Here is a 22,068-nt window from a genome sequence, read left to right on the forward strand (position 1 = left end):
TTGAATGTGAAATGAAACATTTCAATCCACTAAAACAGACGTTATATTTCTCATGTCAATTATTTCTACGTTTAACATCTTATCAAAGTGCTTTCAGAAGCACGCCATTTTTTTTTTTAAATTCCTTATTGCATTTTCTTGCTTCCTTCTTTCAGACCATATTTCCTCATCACCTCTCAATTTTTCAATGTGACGCCCTCTGACACTTCTCCCATATTGTTCGCGTAATTTATCTTCTTGCGACCTTTCACTTAACTTCCTGTAATTTCTCAAATGAGTTTCTAGTTCTTGTTGGATAACCCAACAGTGTTCTCATTATACAGGTTAGCCCGTAAGTCACGGAACATTCCGTAGAAAGGGCTCGTCTTTGTGAAGCAGAAAACGGAAGGCATTTATGCCATGTGGTCACAACGAAAGAAGCTTTCTAAGTTTTTCTTTAGAGGTCAGTATCCTTTTTTCTAAATGGAAAGTTAAAAATGTCTTCAGAAACAATTTTTTTTCCCTTCCTTACTCAGAATCACTTGAAAAGCCTTCTTAGAATCATGGAAACATGAATCAAATTTTCATTAAGTGAAATACAGCGAACACGAATCAATCACTGATTTGTGAAATTTGACTGTGTATAAGTGGCGCAGTGTAGCATAGCCGGTAATCCGCAATACATAAAATAACTGACAAAAAATGTTCATTCCAGGCTTTAAAAATTATGCCTCACCCCGAGAAATTAATATTTTCGAAAAATACAAAACTTTAGTCAACACGTTTCGGTACTTGACAGCCAAATGCAAATTTGCTGGAACAGAAATTTCAGATGGGAAATCCTACAGATGACTTTACATTTTAAAGTATTGCCAACATCTTAGAATGCGCTTGTTTTGGCAGCTTCCTTATTGAAACTTTTTACATTGCCAGTTATCTTGTTGCTGTTTCCTACATCCTGCACGTACTAATTCTGGACTATAAGTGAGTTTTATAACCTCCATGTCGACAGCAAGTACGCTGCTTCCATAGTTAATCTTTACTAATCTTACGATTTCTTAATACTTCGAGCGACGCCTCTCACTGACTTTTCTAGACACAGAACTCCAATGCATATAATGACTTAATCGCTTGTTCATAACAGACTGGATAGTCAATTTACAACGATTATAGCTGAAGAAGTAACATTCTGAAGCATGGACAGAGGAATATCGTTCTATGATTCGTCCGAAAAATCAATTATTTTTCTGAAAGGTGTTTTTCTGCAGTTCATGTTCAGTGATAAATTTATTTCATTTAATTGGAAGGGAAAGTCCAATATCCGAACAATACGCGATTGAGGACACTTTTATCGTGTCTTGAGACAAAAAAATCACTTTAACTTCAAAATGTTAAAAAAAAAGGCTTAGAAACCCCGTCAACCTCCGTATGAGATTGACTAATACTTCCAACTGGAGTCCATATAAGGATTCCTCTTGTCAGGTCGAGAATCGGACCCAGGTCTTTTCCAGTCGAAGGGCAGGTGTCCCGTTTTCTTCCAACTGGACTTAGGACGCGCTGCGTTAATCTGAATTCTTAACCATTTAAACACTTGTTACATGATTTTTCTGTTTATGACTTACATCTGATTCGTTGCCTACTAACCACGAGTATTGTTTATTCTGTTGATACTTTCATATTATATTTTTGACAATAACTGTTGGAAATGAACTTTTCTTTGTAAATTACTTTCTGTATCTGCTACCATATGTGTACAGCAGATTAGATTTATTGTATTATTCCATTTCAATTATCTTCGAGGTATAATTATTATTAGTTTCATTATTGCAGTACCTTATTTCGTTCATTAAGGAACTCTGCGGTTCTCATTCGGCTATGAAACAATGTGGGATGTAATATCCCTTAACTTAAATAAGTTCATGTGGCCGAATTGAAGCCTTTGGCTCTTCATATAATTAGTAGTTCATTATGATATTTAAAACATCTTTGTTAAGCTTTGCAATGTCATTTTCTCTTCTCTTCACTATTATATATACGATATCCTGTAATTTATACTATCCAATGCTTCATATAAATCTAAGACAAAAACTTGAGTTATATTTTACTGATATTTCTATCACATGTTTAAGTGCGTCTATCAAGATCTTCCAGATCTAAGTTGTTCAAGTTCATATTACTTTCATGTAAGTTATTTACAATTTTTGTGCAGAGTTACAAGGTGGTTGGTAATAGATTATTTCCTATATTTTTTTAATGGTATTGTAATATTTTTTTTTCCCATTTTAAGAGAATACGTACGTTACGTGAAATATTTCTCTTCCTCCATAATTCCTTTATTTGTTGTGACCTTATTTCTACAGCTCAGGTGAAGTTATTTTTCCCCCTTTATCCTCATGCAATGTAGTAAAATGTTACCAGATTTCTTCTGTAAATGTAAAAGCTAAATGTGTATTTAAGACTATTACTAAATAAGAGCCAACAGGCTTCACTTCGGCGAAGTAAAATATTCAAAATTAAGTGGATATTGAATACCACATTATTTCTTAGCCGAATAAGAAACTCAAAAGGTAGGAAATCTAATTCGGAAATCTAAATCTATATTCGGCATGAAACTCTTAGATTAGATTTCCTACCTTTCAAAGTTTCTTATTCGGCTAAGAACTAATGTGGTATTCAATATACACTAATTTTGTGTATTTAAGATTTTTAGTATCGGCCATGTTAAGCTGGTGATATTTTGGAAGCAAATCACGCCAAGAAAAATACAGAAAAAAAAATGCATAAAAAGTTGGAGAACCTTAAAAATCGAATTGAATCCAGCTAATTAAATCAGAAGACCTGGGAGTAAAATATCGGATAATTATTAGGATGTTTGCATATACCTCTGCAATGCATTATTGGAAATTAACTACGACATTTGGTGTATGCACAAATGTCGGTACACCTTAAACACTGACAGGTGCTTTCCACTTTGGAATGGAAGGCATTTTCCAAGGACAACTCCGCAACTAGACGCCAACTGAGGGAAAATGGCACACGTGACTATTATGGCTAATACAAACGTCGAAGATAAACACTACTCAAATTTCTCCTAGGAAACACTCGCTGCTCTGCATGAGCTGTGTCGCGCTGATCGTAGGATGATTAATGCTGAATGGTGTGCAGTGCACCGGGGAGCACTGGTCATGGACTAGCAATAGCTAGAAAGAGTCGCAAATACATTCGTTGTACCATCTTGTTCAGGATGAATGAAGGAAAAATATGTTTGGTAGGGTTTCGAATGATCTACAAGTGTCTAACCATTGCATCTGTTTAGAAATGTGTATATTCGGATTGCGTACATGCGTGAAGGTGCCCTTGCATGCTAACATTTATGTAGTGGAAAATACTGCAAAATTAAACCTATATAAAAGTGGTTTTTTTTTTTTTTTTTTTTTTTTTTTAACTCTAAACACCTCCAAAATCGATCAGAAGATGGAGAGAATTGAATAGTAAATTCTGTTGCTGACCTCGCAAGTTGAGTAGATAGCGTACCAGCTCTTCATCCAATAGGCTGCAATTCGAATCCCACCGGGGCAAGGATGTTTCGTCAATATCTTCACCTAACGGTGGATTTTCATCGGCTAGCACGAGACCTCACGTATTGCAGGCTTAGAACATGGGGAGGGGAGGTCCATATAAAAATCCATGTACGACCTAACTGAACACCTCGTTAGAGAGCCTTCTAAGTCAAAAAGAATTCAAGTCTACTGCTTTCTAGTCTTATTTGATAAAGATGCTTATGGATCATATAAAAACCCATTACTAGGTTAGGGATAAGGATAATACTTAGCGGCAATCCACTGGTTCGCTTTATTGTTGCATGTCTCTCGGGTATACGATATATTGGTAGGCATTTCGATTAAGTTCGATTCGATGAATTCTGAATATGAAAGAAATGCACATTCTAAAATATTTCAGCATCTCTTAATATTCTGTACATTGGTACTCTACATGACATACGAAGGGGGCATATTGGATACTATGTCAGTCCAACATGAGATCACTGAACTTATCAGTTTTCTTTCAAAAGCCGAATTTAAGTCTCCAATTTAGTCCTTGTTACATGTCAGTCTCCTAATACACTTGTATCTACATCACTCCATCTTGATCTTATTTCCTCTCCCCCCCGCGTCTTATCCTTTTTGCTTCAAAACACTGTTTTTCTAATCCTTCATCTCCCGTCAACTGTTGCGATAGAATGGTCTCTTGTTTAAGGGACCATTCCATTACACCTTATTGAACTGCGCGATATGAGCTACTCTCCAAATGTTTCTTCGAGTGCCATCTCCTATCGGAGGTCAGCACCACCTCGGCAAATTCTGAGCGATCCTCAGCCACTCTGAACAGTTCCTCAGAGCTCATGCCAGTCCACTGTCTGACAGACAAGATTTTCTTCGCCTTGTTCTCTTCTTCCATTTATCATCCCTTTTATAATCAATTGACGTATCTTTATTTTTAATTACCAAGATATGCAGTTTTCCTTCTTTTTATGATATCTAAACGTTAACGTGATTTCCCCATTTGTTCCAGTACTTCCTAATTCGACTTACATGAGATTTTTAACATTCGTCTGTATAACCACATTTCAAAGGCTAAAAAAAATTTTTTTTTTTTTTAATCCATCTTCAAGGTCCAAGTTTCTGCACCATACAACAGCAGATCATGCATAGAATTTAGCCATGCGTACTCTAAGCTCTAAATTTTAAAACTGCAGTTATACGGTGTTCATTTCATCAATAGAAAATTTTTTCTTGCCATTTCAATTTAACATTTATTTCTATTTCTGGATTGCGATCTTCATTTAACCAGCACCCGAGATATTTAAATTTTTCACTATTTGTTTCCAATTTAAAAAAAAAAAAAAAAAAAAAAAAAGATGAATTAAGAATTGGTTTCTTGCTTATAACCATGAATTTAGTTTTGGTGATATTTATTGTTAATCCCATTTTTTTTTACTCTTCGTTCACTAGTTCCAGAAGATTTTGACGATCCCGAATATTGTCAGTCAGGAGAGCTGTGTCATCATATCACACCATATTGGATGTTATTGATGATTTTACCATTTACATTTATCTTTTATTTTTTTTAGATTTTTTTGAAATGTGACTTCTGATTATATGTTAAAAAGGAGAGGCAAAGGCACACATCCTTGCCTTACTCCTCGTTTGATGTTAATGGAGTCTGTAGTAATAATATCAACTTGAAAACAGGTGCCTTTTGATTCCAACATAAGTTTTTGATAATCCTGGTGTCTTTACCATCAAATTCAATTATTTTTAATAATTCGACCATTTCAGTATGTTCAACTTTGTCTAATGCTTTCTCGAAGTCGATTAAGCAAATGAATACCTTGTTTTGGTTACTACATTTTTGGGATAAGATTTGGAACGAGAAAACAGTCTCTCGTCCCAAAAATGCTTCTAAAGCTAAACTGAGTATCACTGATGGCATCTTCACATTTTTGCATATTCTTTTCTGAATTATTTTCATTAACATTTTGAGAACGTGACTCATTCTATTAGTCATTACAAGTTTTCGCATTTGCTTTTTAGTTAGTATGATGAAGATCGACTAACCAGTTTTGAGGGATTATGGCTGTATCGTAGATCTTATTAAGATATCTTTTCTAATATAGCAATGTTGTCCTAATAACTTTTCTATTTCTGCTGGTATTCTATCAGGGCCGGGCCTAAGGCTTTACCATTTTTAGTTTAATTCAGCGCATATTCTACCTCTGATCTTAGAACGCATGGACTTCCATCTGTTCATACGTATTTTCTGGGTTCTGTCCGTTATCATTAAACAGTTCTAAATATTTCACCCATTCTTGCATTTTATTATCCTTTACAGATATTATTTCTCCCCTTTTTGTTTCGAAGGATACAGTTGTTTTTTCTTAAATATACCCGATGTCTTTTTCAGCGTTTTGTGTAGATTAAAACTGTCATGCTTTTCCTGTAGAAATTCGATTTCTTTATCCAGATTTCTTTTGCTTCTTTGATCTTGCGTTTAAGAATTTTCTAAACCTCTTTATATTTTGTTGGCCTATGATTTTTATATGATCTGCGTGGATCCGTGAGATCAACGCAGTTACTTTCTTTTTTACTGCTATCAGGACAAAGTACTCGCATTAGCACATTTTTTTTATCTTTATGTTTATTATCTTTATGAAGGCAGATTTTCATGTGTCCCATGATTCATCAACCCTCATAACATCATTCTTAATAAGTGCTATCTCGACTCAGGTTTTTCTTATCTCTGGGTTTTGTAACTTCCCTAGATCAAACCCTTTTTGTTGTTTATGTTTCTTACGTATAGCTTCCAGATGCTAATGCACGAAAAGCTAATGATATGAAATACCTCGAATGTTTATTTTTCACATGTTTCTACCCTTGATAACATTTGCTTACTCCCCTAATTTTTCTCAGAACTCAGTAGTCCTCAAGACTGAAGAACTGATTTCTAGAACCACTCAGATCCATAAATTAGAATTCGTTTGAACACTGCATTACTATCGTGGATCTTTCGGCTGTTTTTTTTTTTTTTGCTTATTTTATTCTATTATCCAGTTCCATATTTAATTTCCAATCTTTACTGCATATGCAAAAAATGAGGATTAATACAAAATATGTCATGGTTTACCTACTGAATAACTGGTGTTTTCTGTACTATTTTCATAATACAAGGCTCGTCATAAAGCCTTCATCTAATAAATAGATCTCTAGTATGATTCGCACGGTTTTTACTCGCGTAACAGGAACGAGCACAACGTATTTATTTCAAGGAGTTACAAGTTAATGATTCCATATGTGTATTTACAGGTAGCAAGATGAATATCCAACCTCAATTATACTACTGCTAGATCCTAACACTGATGCGATTGCGAATGCGTGCTGTAGTTCATTGTGATGTTTGTCATTGGTTTCTTGCTAGCCCTTTCACACAAAAGAGGGGAAGAATTAACCCTTTTCTTACTACCCGCACATGTCCTATCCCCAGGAGTAATTATTTAGCTTACTGAGGGGATAGGATTGTCCTATCTAAATCGGCTTGAAATGGTTTCATATTTGATTTCTAGAGAAAGGGTTCTCGATTACTTATCCACCCACGGTACTAAATGAACTGTGGGCTTAACTTTAAAAAAATACACCATGATATAAAAAGGAAAGGGCGATATAAAAGGAGAGGGTTATGTAGAACCAGCATACAAGTTCAATGCTCTTTGTTCTAACAGATTTGATATGCTGCTTGATAAAAGTAGGCCATATGACCAACTACGTTTCTACTTTATTTTATGTATGTTTGGATAACTTAAATAATACAAGCTCGTACTTATGGATGATTTTATATATTGCTTAATTGTACATATTTCATTAAATAATTTTCTTTTATCTTAATGGTTAGTGGGGAAAAAAACGATAAATATTGAAGGGCAATAAAGATCAGTTCTTTACAGGAAAATTTTCAACGCTATGTGAACTTGCATTGAACTTCTAGAATAAGTAAAGAATTACTAAAGATACGAATCAACTAGACACGTGGAACACCTTGTTTATAAATAGCAGCGCTTGCCTTGCTTTTAGTGCAGCATGAAAACAAAACACAGAACAAGTTTCGGTTCTACAAGCTCGAAACATTTAATAATATTTACCTGAAAATGGACAAAAAATAAATTAAGTTATTGATTTACTAAGTGATTTAACCTGTAAAATACTTACCCTTTCAATTTCAAGCACACTCTGATTATTCAAGAAAAATCAACCTGCAACATTATACATTATTTTCGTCGTGGGCCATGCAAACAGCATTTTTGGTAGATATCTGTTTCTGGTTCTAAAGAAAGCCAAACGAGGAGAAAAATTAGTACTCAAAACAATCCTCACGATACGCTAAAATTAGCTCAAGATTTCCTATTGAAAAAAATGCAAACTTCCAGTCAACAAAAATACACACTACTGTCAGCAATTTCAGTCAAATATTAAAGAAAAAAGTTCAGTTAATCACATACGAGTAACACTGATGTCAAAACTTAATTTTATTATTACGTAACTCGACCTCAGACCGAGGGTCTTTCGGTAAGTATCCAGTATCTCTCTTAACGTAATTAAATTGATTCTTCAGGATTAGCTAATTTGGAACAACTTATCTCTCCGTTAAGAAATAAAATACTATATTACTAAATAGACAAATAAAACTTAGTATTCTGCTACGCTTACTGGTATAATTTTATTTTATTCTTCCACTAAATGGGCACATCATCGGTTGTTAAAATCTACACGTCTAAGTGGGTTCTGGAGAAAATGGGGTTGTCATCGGGATAACATGGTATTAAGTTGATTTAATTTTTTTTTTTTTTTTTTTTTTTTTGTAAACAAACTGAAAGGCTTAAATTGGGGGGTGGAGTAGGAAATAACTTAGTTCCCATTCGGAAGAGGCTGGCTGCTAGCTAGCGTCAAGTGCAACTCGTAAAATCTTGATTGGACTTGATTTTCGGGCGATCCTGACGCAAGTTAGCATTCGTTTTGCTTTTTTTTTTTTTTTTCCTGAGATTAGTTTAATTATCAAACACTTAATACGATACATCTATATTTCATCAGCGAGATTCACAAAATAATAAAATACTCTCTTTGAGAGGAGGGAAATCTTTTCGTCGTATCTTAGTACGAGAATTGATGATTTAACAAGAAATAATCAATGAAATTATGCTATTACTTTCTCTTAGAACATAAGTGCCAAAGAACAACGCATACTTACATTCCTCGAGTCGCCACACATCTGACGTAAATAACCACGCGTCAGGAAGTGCCGGTTCGTTTCGCTAGGGGATTACAAGCAGTTCGTGTCTTCCAACTCGCACAGTCAACTACAGGAAATCCTGACTACCGAGAATTACCTATCGCTTCAAGCACGATACGTTCCCTAGGCACCTAGAACGCTTTGAATGCAGTTTTAGTGAATATGGCAACGAGAGAGAGAGATTAACGTGGTGTCGAGAAAACTATTGTGGTCAAATTGTCTGATTTTAATCGATATACTTCTACTGGGAAGTTGACACTTACCATCATTTTATTCAAAATCCCACAATTTGTTTGAATTTCCATTCAGACAAGTTTGTAAGCTTAATATTTCCTACATGATTTCTCACTGGCACCAATCAAAAAAGGCACCGCCCTCTGCATGGTATTTGCGATATACTGCTTGGAAATAAATGAATCAAGGAAATGACTTTTTTTTTTATTTTATTTTTTATAAATAATTAAATCTACCACACCAAACACGGAAAAATTATAAAATTAATCACCTACACTTTTTCTAAATATTCCCCATAATTATAATGTCCCTGACCTAATATTAGCACTGCATTATAGTCAAATCCATCTTTCGAAGATTAAAAAAAAATAATAATAATTTTTATTTATTTTTTTTTTATTCATCGAGGCTTGAGTATTAAGCATCTGACATGCAATGCATAATTTGTCCATTTTGTTTTTCCTTGATGTGAAACGAAAGTAATATATTCAGTTATCTGCGGACATTTTATAAAACTAGACTATTGAATGACACAAATGTTCAATGGGTATATGAACAAAGAATTAACCAATATCTAGATAAAATAAAACAAAATGAAGAAATAGAAAAGCTTAATATAAAAACGATACTAAATGCAGCAGCAAATGAAAGCTTAGGAAAGACCAAAAAAATTCAATGAAAGGGGGAAAAAAATGAAGATCTGGGATGATACAATCCAAGAAATAATCAAACAGAAAAAACAAGCCCATCACAAATGGTTAAGCAGTAAAAGATTAGAAGATGAAAAAGAATATAAAAGAATAAGAGCCATAGCTAAAAGAGAAGTCAGAAAAAGACAGAGAATCATGGAACAATACAAGGTATGTACAAAATTTTTCCACCTCTTTTATTCTGCTATAATTGCCTTCTATACTCACCCATAATGCCCTAAAATATATATACCCCTTTTTTGAGTAATAATAGCCAATGTATTTAAAATAAGGGACACTCCTAAACAAAAACAGGCTAAATAGCCGTTATTATAATAATAGTGTTTAGGAGGAGTAGCATGGGAATTTTCTCAGAAACTATACCTAAATTTATATTGTGGTTTGTAACCATAAAACCCTTTAACTATTGGCTTTCTACTCAATATCATCCCCTTCTTCCCCTCCGTCACACAAAATACACTTTAATAATAAGATCGTTTTAGCACAGGCTCCAAGCACTAGGCTATGTCATGGGCTCACGTCATACATTCAACGAATGTATAACCCTCACAAAAGTAACCTACCAGAGAACCATTCTCACATATACCGCGCAAAAAATACACACAACATTCCGCAAGAATTGCCTACATCACAACGTCACGCCAAACTTTGCTACAGTACGCGGTAACAGCTCCATTCCCGGGAATAAAAAAAATTGCTACCGAGCATCACGCGCACTCATATAACAGGCCATACATGACAGATTCAGAAAGAAAAAACCAAGCTTATTCATACATCCACAATACAAAACGTAGATTGAAAACCTTAATGATCCCAAAAGAATGGGCGGTTTTCTCTGAAAGTACCCAAACACATATCAACGATTACGCGCTGTTAATTGAAGATCGACACACAAAAACATGGTATATGCCTTAACAGGCACAAAATACACAACACATATTGTTCCCAATCCTTCAGACACCACCGCCTCACGATCCACACATGACTACTCCATCAAAAATCTGTCACACCACATCCTCACACCCGACGAAATCACCATCCTAAACAAAGGACTTAACTTCGCGATATCCCCTAAGTATGTACCGAAAAAAGACATTATTGAAGTCCAAGAGAAACTTGAAAATGACCCAAACAGAGACAATATTTCAAAAAAATAAACATTATAAATAGCAAAATAATAGTGAAACCCAACATTACGCCCAACTTACAAAGAGCCCTATTATCTTTAAGAAAGAACCCAGATATCATGATCACAAAAGCTGACAAAGGAGATACTGTAGTCATCAACAAAACCGATTACCACAACAAAATAACGGCTGTCTTAAACGACCAATACACCTACCAAAAATCCACAATGATCCTATCCCCGACCTCATAAAACAAATCAACAGCACCCTACACACCTTAAAAAGTCAAAACAAAATAGATAAAACCACAATGAGACAACCCCCGCACTACACGCACCCCCTATATGTTCGGGAACATCAAAACCCACAAAGACGTTTATTCGATACGACCCCTAGTCTCCTACACCACCACAGCTCCTTTATCAAAATTTGTTGCCAACCTCAAACCAATATTAACGTCGTCTATCTGTATGATCAAAAATACGGACGACATATTCTGGAAAATAAATAACACTACTCCATCCCATGATGACATCCTCACCTCACTAGATGCAACTTCATTATACACCAACGTGGATGTCCCCAGAACATCAGACATTGTACACACACTACTCACAGAGGACCACACCCTACACACACAAAATTAGTACCAAATGACTTCATTAGCTTGATCAAACTCACAATATCCGCCAACTTCTTTAAGTTCAACAACTCCTTATATGTTCAAATTTTCGGTCTCCCAATGGGCCAAAACATCAGTGGACATCTAACAGAATTATTCCTGGCACACATTGAATCACTTCTACTCCACCCCCCCCCCTCCGACATCACCTTTTATGGCAGATACGTAGACGATATTCTACGCATTGGTAAACCCTCACACATCTCCGCCTTACAAACGTCCCTCAACGATTATAGCAACAGACTACAATTCACCATGGAAACTGAACAGAACAAATCCATCAATTTCTTAAACCTGACATTAATCAAAAGCAATAACAAGATAGCTACCAAGATATTCCACAAACCCACACATATCGGAAACTACCTCCATTTCAATTCGTACCACCCATATTCCGTTAAAAAAATCAGTCATCCTATCACAATTTATCAATGCTTACAAATTCTCAACCAACAGCAATTATCTTAACACGGAATTAAAGTATTTAACACAGGTTTTCAGAAATCGCAACTATCCCACACATCTAATAAGTTACGCGAACTTTACGGTAAAATTCCATCATAACAATAATACAACCAAAACAGACTTTCCTACACGAATGGTCATCAAATTGCCATACATCCAAAACACATACAAAGCCTACAAATACATTTTCAAAAACACGGACTATAAGCTAGAATTCACCACGAACCGAAAATTAACAACTCTCCTAAAACCCACTAAATCTCTCGCACACAAAGAAATATTCGAACACCACAACGTAGTCTACAAATTTCCTTGTCAAAAAGACTGACGTCACCTACACGGGCTCTGCAATTAGGTCTTTATGAACTAGACTACAAGAGCACTTCAGGGATTGTGTTCAGACATTCCGGAATATCTGAACACAAAAAAACATCGCAACATCAAAAAGAAAAACAAAACACAGAGTACAGGGAAGACAGAGATTGCAGCTCACGCCCTTGAACTGAAAATTATCCCCAAATCGGCAAAACCATAGACAAATAAGACAACGCTTAGAATATCCGAAACTATCGCCATAAAATGCGATGAAAATTCAATCAACGTCCACCGCCCCTACCTAATTTCCGAATGTTGGACGATCCACAACTTACAAATTAGGCCACGCCTCCGGTCATTTAGCGACCACAAATGCCCTTATTTGGCAGATTCAACTTACAGTCTTGACATAGCCCTACACTCATTCCTAAAAGTTCCGATGATGGTCAGTCGACCGAAACGGTCCACACCCCGTTAACCCCCTCCCTTGCCCCATTTTCCACATAAGCAGACCCTTCCCCTTCTCTTCTCCCCCCCACTAAATGCGCCCCTAAACACAATATATATATACAGTATATATATATATATATATATATATATATATATATATATTATTAATACATTACCCGGGGTTTCCAAATTTATTTTCCCACGTCAAAACACACCCCCACCCTCCCTTCCTCCTCTTTATAAACAACCTTAACCAGGATCATGAAATTGGAAGACATCCTGGAATCAAAACAACGTATATACAAAATTTTTCCACCTCTTTTATTCTGCTATAATTGCCTTCTATACTTACCCATAATGCCCTAAAATATATATACCCCTTTTTAAGTAATAATAGACAATGTATTTAAAATAAGAAACACTCCTAAACAAAAACAGGCTATAATAGCCGTAATTATAATAATAAATGATTTATATAAAATAAGACCCAATGTATATAAGATTTTGAAACACTTAAATGTAGATACCAAAGAAAACGTCACCTGGAGAAAATAAGCTAGGTTCAGAAATATATAAATACGCAGGAACAAGATTCAAAGAGAGACTTATTTTTAAATAAAGTTTATTCAACTGGTATCCCCCCCCCCCATCAATAGAATTGAAAAACGCAATTATGATTCCTATCTTTAAAAAAGGTAATAGAAATTGACCCTAAAAACTATAGAGGTATTTGTAAATAAATTCCTGTTACAAAATATATAGCAGAATCTTAAACAGCAAACTAATGAAATATTCCAAAAACTCTATTTTAGAAGTACAGAATGGATTTAGAAAAGGACGATCATGTATAGACCCGGCCTTTTGCCTAAAAATAATAATAGAGAAAAGAAGAGAATACAATTTAGAAACACATATTGCATTTATTGACTTTGAAAAAGTATTTGACAAAGTTAAAAGAAACATATTATTTAACATATTAAAAGAAAGACAAATACCAAATAATATCCTAAAAGCTATCACAAGTATATATGAAAATAATCAAATACAAATAACATTAAATCACCAGCTATCATATACGACAGATATAAACCAAGGAGTCCGACAGAGATGTCCCCTCTCAGCAACTCTTTTTAATATCTACTTAAATGAAATAATAATAAAATGGAATAAAAATTTACATCAAGGAATTAAACTTTCACCTACAGTAAACTTAAACACTCTCCTCTTTGCAGACGACCAAATAATAGTTACAAATTCTGAAGATAACTTACAGAAAGCTATTTTAAATCTAAATGAGATATCCAAAGATTATGGTATGATAATATCAACAGAAAAATCAAAAACTGTGGCCTTTAAAGGACAAGATCTAGCAAGAACTAAAATAGTAATAGATAACAAGATCTTAGAACAGGTGAATTCATTTAACTACCTAGGATGTACGATCACATATGAAAATGAAAGAGATATAAACGTAAAAATTGCAAAATATGTAAAAATAACAGGAGTAATTAACTCTATATTTAAACCAAACCTAGTTCAAAAACAAACCAGACTAAAAGTATACAATACATTAGCCCTACCAGTCTTAATGCATGGAAGCGAAATCTGGACAATAAAACAAATAACCAAACAAAGATTAATAACAGCTGAAATGAAGTTTATGAGAAAAACTGCAAAGTATACCCTATTTGATCACAAAAGAAACGAAGATATTATGAAAGAATTAAACCAAGAACCGGTAATAGAAAAAAAATTAAAAATATAAACATAAATGCATGGAACACGTTCAAAGAATGAAAACAGAAAGATTACCAAAACAAGCCTTGAAGTACAAGCCATTAGGAAAAAGAAAACCACGACGTCCTCTTAAACGATTCAACGATGACTTCTAAGGCCGGAACAGGCCATGCTAGGCCTAAATCCTTGATAGGCATGATAATGATGCTCTGCAAACATAAGAGAAAAATCGAGGTACGAGGCAAAAAATCTAAGACTTATTTCTATCGAGCATTTACTTATGAGCAGACGACTAAGACGTTCTTCCCCCTACAATACGAACAGAATAAATCCATCCTGTTGTATGTCGTCAGAAAAATCAAAAATCAGTTTACTGCGCACCAACGATTTGAAACAGCAATAAACTGTCTTATGCGCTCCTAACCGCACAGGATCAAAACACACTGCTCGTTGGCGATAAACTACGCGCAGAAGGTTAAAAAAATTGTTAGAGCACTGAACACAACTTCAAATTGTTATGAACACCTACAATAGTATGGCTCCGTCCGTATTATAGCCCAGTATAGAACATTTCGAAATTTAGTCAGTCCAAGCATTTTTTTTTTTTTTTTTGTAGATGACGTAGAATAAGTGACCACCCCTGGAAACTATGTAACGGGAATGTGAACAAAAGGAGTAAAATGCACTGCTTGAGAATACGGACATCTGGAATTTTTGTAGAACAGTTTCTTGAGCTTAGCGCGTGACTGTACCTCCCGCCATCGGTCTAATCCATGCAGGTCTGACGTAAATAATTTCCCAGAGTTTGAGAATGTAACTCTCGGTATCGTAGTTGCCTTAATTTTAACATCTCCTTCAACACCGTCTCGTTAAAGTGATCTGTGATACACCGACAAACATTTTCAAATTAATAACGGCGATAAATAGCAAGCTACAGGACAGTAGCCCCCAATCGCGTGTACGTACTCGACCTGACTTAACCTTTGAACAAAGACGCCAACTCCGAAAACATCTAGAAGAAAAACGCCAGAATGGAGACAACAGCTGGACCATAGACTACAAACAAACCAAACTAGTGCAAAAACCAAGTGACGCCACTAGCAGCCACCAAGGAGACCAGTATGCAAGCACTGCATAGGAAACGTGCAAAACCCCAGCGGTCAAAGCCATTCCCCACAGACCCTTGCATATCCACTACACCAACATCCGTGGTCTCAACTCCAACCTTAATAGAGTTCAGTATCATCTGCAGTCAACCAAACCCCACCTACTCTTCTTAACAGAAACACAAATTTCACCTTCCCCCAGCACCATCCATCTCAACTGTCCAAACTATTCACTATTTAATTCCTTTCGACCCAAGGGTGGTGCGTGTGCATATATCTGCTCTGGCATACCCTGCCAGAGAGCACCTAACTTTGAATCACCCAACTTTGACCTTCTTTGGATAAAAATCTCTCCCCCACTCAGCCAAATTCATCTGCTGTCTCTATCGCTCTCCCAATGCCACCAACCACTCCGAGCTCTTTAACTTCCTCTCCTCAAAAGTTGATTTCCTCCAGTCCCACTATCCTAATAGTGAAATCATCCTCCTAGGTGATTTTCATGTTCATAACACCAACTGGCTTTCCTCTTCCAGTTGTATAGATCTTGCAGACAGAGACCCCGAAATCTTTGCCATCACCAACGACCTTACACAAATTGTTCACAAGCCGATCAGAATACCAGATAACCCAAATCACTCCCCAAATACCCTAGACCTCTTCCTTACAAACGATCCTTCCAAATATACAGTGAATGTAATGAACCCCCCTGGGTAATTCTGACCACAACCTAGTGCTCATTTCCTGCCCAATGCAACAACGCTCACACAGTCGCACCTGCACAATAGTCTGGCATTACAACAGTGCTAAATGGGACAGCCTCCAAGACTACTATGCTTCATTCCCATGGTTGGACTACTGTTTGCAGTCTTCCAATCCTAACATATGCTCCGAACACGTCACTAAAGTAATCCTCACTGGCATGATAACATACATTTCCCACACCACTCTGAACTGCAGTGCCCTATCCAAACCCTGGTTTTCCAAAAAATGTGCCAAGGCTGTGCAAACGAAAAATCAGGCATACCACAACTGGCTCAAATTAAAAACAACCTCCTTCAGTACCTATACTGAAGCCAGAAACAGATGCAAAAAAAGTATCAATGATTCCAAAACAGAATTTGAACAGGCAAAAAGCAGGAAGCTTGCAGCGTGTCCTAGCGACAGCCATGCCTTTTGGTCTCTCGCCAAAGCAATTGGTCGCAACTTTTGCCCTACACTACTCCCCCCCCCCCCGCTATCATACCTAAATGGCTTAATTGCAACATCACCCACAGAAAAAGCTAATCTCCTGTCTTCACACTTTGCCTCCAATGCACGCATAACCGACAATGGCAAAAGTCCCCCACTCCTTCCAACTGCCCAACACAATGCCCCTGTATCCTTTTGCCAGAAAGAGATCATAAACCTGTTGTCAAAATTAGACAAAAAAAAAAGCCCCTGGCGGCATTCCTCCAATTGTCCTGAAAGTCTGTGCAGCAGAACTGACTCCTATCCTATGCCGTCTGTACACACTCTCCTACTCCACCGGTATATATCCCAAAGCCTGGAAATTGGCCCATGTTCAACCCATTCCCAAAAAGGGTAACAAATCGCTGCCATCTAACTACCGCCCTATCTCACTCACCTCAATTCTATCTAAAGTGATGGAAAAAACCATTAATTTTCAACTCCTACTCTGCCTTGAAGGCACCCAGCTATTAAACGACACCAGTATGGATTCCGTCGATGCCGATCAACAGGTGACCTGCTCTCATATATCACCCATCTCTGGACTCATGCCATGGAAAAATTTGGTGAATCCCAAGTAGTCGCACTTGATATCTCTAAGGCCTTTGACCGGGTCTGGCACAAAGGCTTATTAAGCAAACTCCCATCATTTGGACTGTCTCAGGACTTCTGCAGATGAATTGCCAACTTCCTGTCAGGATGCACACTATGTGTGATGGTAGATGGCTCCCTATCCTCCCACTATCCAACAAATGCCGGGGTTCCACAAGGTTCAGTTCTCTGACTGACCCTCTTCCTTCTATACATCAATGACCTACTTCAGTTGACCTCCAACCCAATACACAGTTTTGCAAATGACAGCACATTGCACTCCTCCCTTACATTTGATAAACCTCACCCTGTACAACTCACTTCAACCCACAGAACATCAACCACAACTTCCCTTAACGCAGACCTCCAAAACATCCTCCGATGGGGCTCAGATAACCTCGTCGACTTCAACACTAGTAAAACCCAGTTCGTCTTATTTCACACAAAAAAGAACCTTTTTCTCCCAGTATTATTATTCTCGACAACACTCAAATTCCCAGGCAAGATGAAATCTCTCTTCTTGGAATTACCATAACATCAGGCCTGGCATAAACACATCACAACCATTGCATCCTCAGCTTCCAAAAAACTAGGCTTTCTATTTCGCTCAAGACGCTACTTCACTTCAAAACAACTGTTAACCCAGTACAAATCGCAAATCCGCCCAGCTATCGAATACTGTTCTCACATTTGGAGTGGGGCTCCTAAAGTTCCCTCAAAATGCTTGTCGCAATACAGAGGAGAGCAATTAGACTGATAAATGATCCATATCTTACTGACTCACTCCCCCCACTCTCACATAGACGCTCGGTCTCTGCAATTTGTATATTCTACAAATATTTATGGAAAATGCTCATCTGAAACAACATCAATAATTCGCCCGCTCTCTACTAAACCCATTGGAACACGTACAACCACCTCCCAACACCTCTTCACAGTACACCTCAAAACCCACAGAACAAGTTTCTTTTCCTCCTTCATCCCTGCTTCTGCTGTACTGTGGAACAATCTTCCCTCTGATGTATTTCCCAAGGAATACAACATACAGGCTTTTAAATGGAATGTTAAAAAATTCCTCCTCTCCCATCCCGCTACCCATATACGGTAACGGTACTAAAGTACTATAGGTTGAACAGCCAACCTCTCGTATATGGGCCCAACATTTAAAAAAAAAAAAGCAGCACACGCAGAATAAGATTTCGTTCGACTGCAAGCACATTAATAGAAGAGCACGTGTAGCGTCTACGCCATAGCAATGGTGTTGCCGTTGGAAGAAAAGACGTTTATGGTTGAGAGTTTATTTTTCACTCAGTTAGACTATAATATGTTTAGTTGAATCCTTTATCCAAGTGTGAGCAAACAAAAGTTTGCGCCTGAAAGTATCTTCAGGACTGGGGTAAGGTAGTGCAACACCAGGCAACTCGTTGCAAAGGTGGAGAAAGCTCTCAATACTCCTATCTCAGGATCTCCCATAATGCAAAGCACATCTCCTTGCGGATATGTGTAATGCTATGCATTAAGGCAAGGGCCACACTACCCAGATCGGTTTCGACCTTTATTGAGCTCTCGTCAGTGGGAGCCAGGCCCAGTAGTGGAGATACAAAGGCAGAAGCAATGAGAGGTCATCCTAACCTATAGGAGATGCCAAAGGGTGTGCAACCTTATTATTAAATTTAATAAAGTCAATAATAAAGTTAATTAAAAAACTTAATATTAAATTTAATAATAAGGTTGCACACCCTTTGGCATCTCCTATAGGTTAGGATGACCTCTCATTGCTTCTGCCTTTGTATCTCCACTACTGGGCCTGGCTCCCACTGACGAGACCTCAATAAAGGTCGAAACCGATCTGGGTAGTGTGGCCCTTGCCTTAATGCATAGCATTACACATTTCCGCAAGGAGATGCGCTTTGCATTATGGGAGATACTGAGATAGGAGTAATGAGAGCTTTCTCCACCTTTGCAACGAGTTGCACTACCTTACCTCAGTCCTGAAGATACTTTCAGGCGCAAACTTTGTTTGCTCACACTTGGATAAAGGACTAAACTAAACTTATTACGTTTGAGCATTAATTTTCGTTCATACGGAGTTGGTAGGGCAAATGGACCAAGCCTACGGCATGTTTGTAAGCAGTTTGTTGTCTCCGTAAGCGTGTCCCAAGTAATTGGAGCATCATTGCCTTAATCGAGAGGTTCCGCCCTACCGAGAATGTTGTGATAATACAAAGTGCATTCGGGGAGACCACGAACTGTTAACACAAATGAAAATCATTTGTGTTAACAGTTCGTAGCTCCAGCACAAGCTACAGGCTTGTGCTGGAGCAAGTTTTACTCTCTTCGAAACCTAGTCAACGCCGAACAACAATAAAACTTGGGATATCAAGGCGGTTACTACAGAGAATCCTTAAGAAGCCGGATTCCCTTTCGTATGTCATTCAGGTGGGTCAGTGTTCAACAGCAACAGATTCCGTTGCACGGCGGGAGTACTGCAAATGCGTGCTAGCCAATGTCTGAGAAGATCCGTCCATCCTCCATAGGGTCTGGTTCCAGAACGAAGCGCATTTCCATCTAAGCGGTCATGTAAACAGACAAAACGTACAGGCTTCTCGAGACCTGAATTTTTCTAAGAAGCCTCTTCACAACGAGGTCACCGCATGGTGTGCGGTTTCGGACAATGGCATGATTGGGCCCTACTTCAATGAAGGTGTAACCTGACCTTGAATAGCGAGAATGTGTTGGTTACGTTCGCCCAGAATTTGCATTGATGTGTCGTGCAAGAATATTCTATTTTCTGCACTGGTATTCCAAGAGGACGGAGCAACCTATACACTTCACATGTTTCCAGAGCCTGTTTATCAGAACACTTCCCAGAGGTGTGAACCTCATTTCGAGGTTCACAGAATTCCCGTACCCTTCACGCTGTTCGAAACAGCTGCTAGGCTGTTTCGAACTGCTTGTTCTCAGAGACAATGTAAAGTTTGTTTACACAGCTTTTAAGGAAACTAGGGTTTTTCTTCCAGCATGCAACAGTTAAGCGGGTCAGATAAACCCTCTCAATGAAAAGACAACTTAGTTCCTTTGACTTTAAATTCAAAGAAAATACCCACCCACGCAATACTAACGGTGCTGCTCTTTAAAGTTCCGCTTAAACTTTAGGCGATTTTGTCTTTAAATACTGAAGTAGGAAAATTGCATTCTATTATAAACATGTTCTTGTTTTGTCATAGAAAACAGAGCAATTTTGTATCTCCCTTCGTTAATAGATACAGGAGAACTGTGTGAAACGAGGAACAAAAAGGTTTTCCTTTTATTAGTTTCTCATACAGGGTGAAGCTGATGTTTTCAATTTCATGCATATTTTCATGTCTCTTTATTGCCGATTTTCGTATAAAGTACAGGTCAATTTAGTTAAGGAATACCTACGAACGTACTATTTACAAGTATAACATCTGCATCAACTACAGAGCTGAGTTGAATATCCCCAATTTCGATATGGAAGTAATGTGATCATGATGTGATCGATACATGAACGAGACACCTGATCAAGTGTAACAACAAAAATGTTATTAGATTTGTGCTATAGAAATATGAATATTTTAGCTATTCCAGGATTAACCCGCTCATTATCACCGAGAAGTGACCCGCTAAATGGGTCGAGGTTCAATTATGAAGGGTTTATTTCGCTGTGCTTCAAATTAGTGTTGAAATGCTTTTCTCAACAAAATGGAACAAACACGTTAAAAGCTTGACGACTGTTCCGTAGCGTGAAGTAATTAAAATGTAGTTATAATTATGAAAGCAGACCTTGTTGTTAGTAATAACTAACGGAAGTAAATATTGGCCAAGGGGATAATGCTAACAAACCATCCATTCTCTAATTAAATAATTAGCAAATAGCCATGGGTAATTGTAATATCGTAGTATTACCGAGGCATCAATTTAATTATAACAGAAAAAGTAAAGGTGCATTTATTTGTTTTATGTAACTAATATCACCAGCAGTGCACTAAAGGTGAACTAATGTAGTTGCTATTGTTAAATGACTCGATGTGTGTGTAGGATCACCTATAGGAAATACGGATTCTGATATTACGTTGAAAACTAGAACGAGATGGAGAGGTGGATAATTATGGTACGCTGATGAAATAAACTTTTCTGTCAATCTTCTAGTTGGATAAGTTGCACGGACAAAACCGATCTTAGTTGTTTCACAAGCGTGAAACATGTAACTATGACACTGCTAATCTTACAGGTATTTCACGAAATGTGCAAGATTCTAGCTGTTGTTGAGCCTCCATAGCTCAGTCGATATAGACAAAGCCCTTTGGTCGGAAAGACCTGAATTCGATTCCCGTCAGTGACGTGAGGAACCTTTATCTGGCCTCTTTCGACTAAAGGTGAGTTAGCCAGTCTCATACGGAGACGGTATTTTTTTCACCCGCAAACTCGGATTTTTCGTCCCCCAGACAGGCAAACTGGCCATGTGAACATACATGGATTACAGTCACGAATACGTTCCAGGCGTATGCCTGTCCCAGATAAAATTGGGGGCGGTTGGGGAAAACAAATGGTGAACCACACTGTAAAAAAAATAATAAATCTCACCA

At 37.2% G+C, this 22,068-nt stretch overlaps 1 protein-coding gene across 2 annotated transcripts in view; it reads right to left on the reverse strand.

The window, feature by feature from the left end:
- LOC150102986 (uncharacterized) overlaps positions 1–22,068 on the reverse strand; it is a 181,353-nt gene that overhangs the window by 14,522 nt on the left and 144,763 nt on the right. For both annotated transcript variants that reach the window (XM_090398416.1, XM_090398415.1), the window contains exon 2: positions 7,740–7,854. The gene's annotated coding sequence lies outside the window, so the exon portion shown is untranslated. The remainder of the gene's footprint in view (positions 1–7,739; positions 7,855–22,068) is intronic.

The sequence above is a fragment of the Typopeltis vanoorti genome, chromosome 9 (assembly GCF_054136105.1).
Source record: "Typopeltis vanoorti isolate ZY-2024b chromosome 9, IOZ_Tvanoo_1.0, whole genome shotgun sequence".
Taxonomy (NCBI): domain Eukaryota; kingdom Metazoa; phylum Arthropoda; class Arachnida; order Uropygi; family Thelyphonidae; genus Typopeltis; species Typopeltis vanoorti.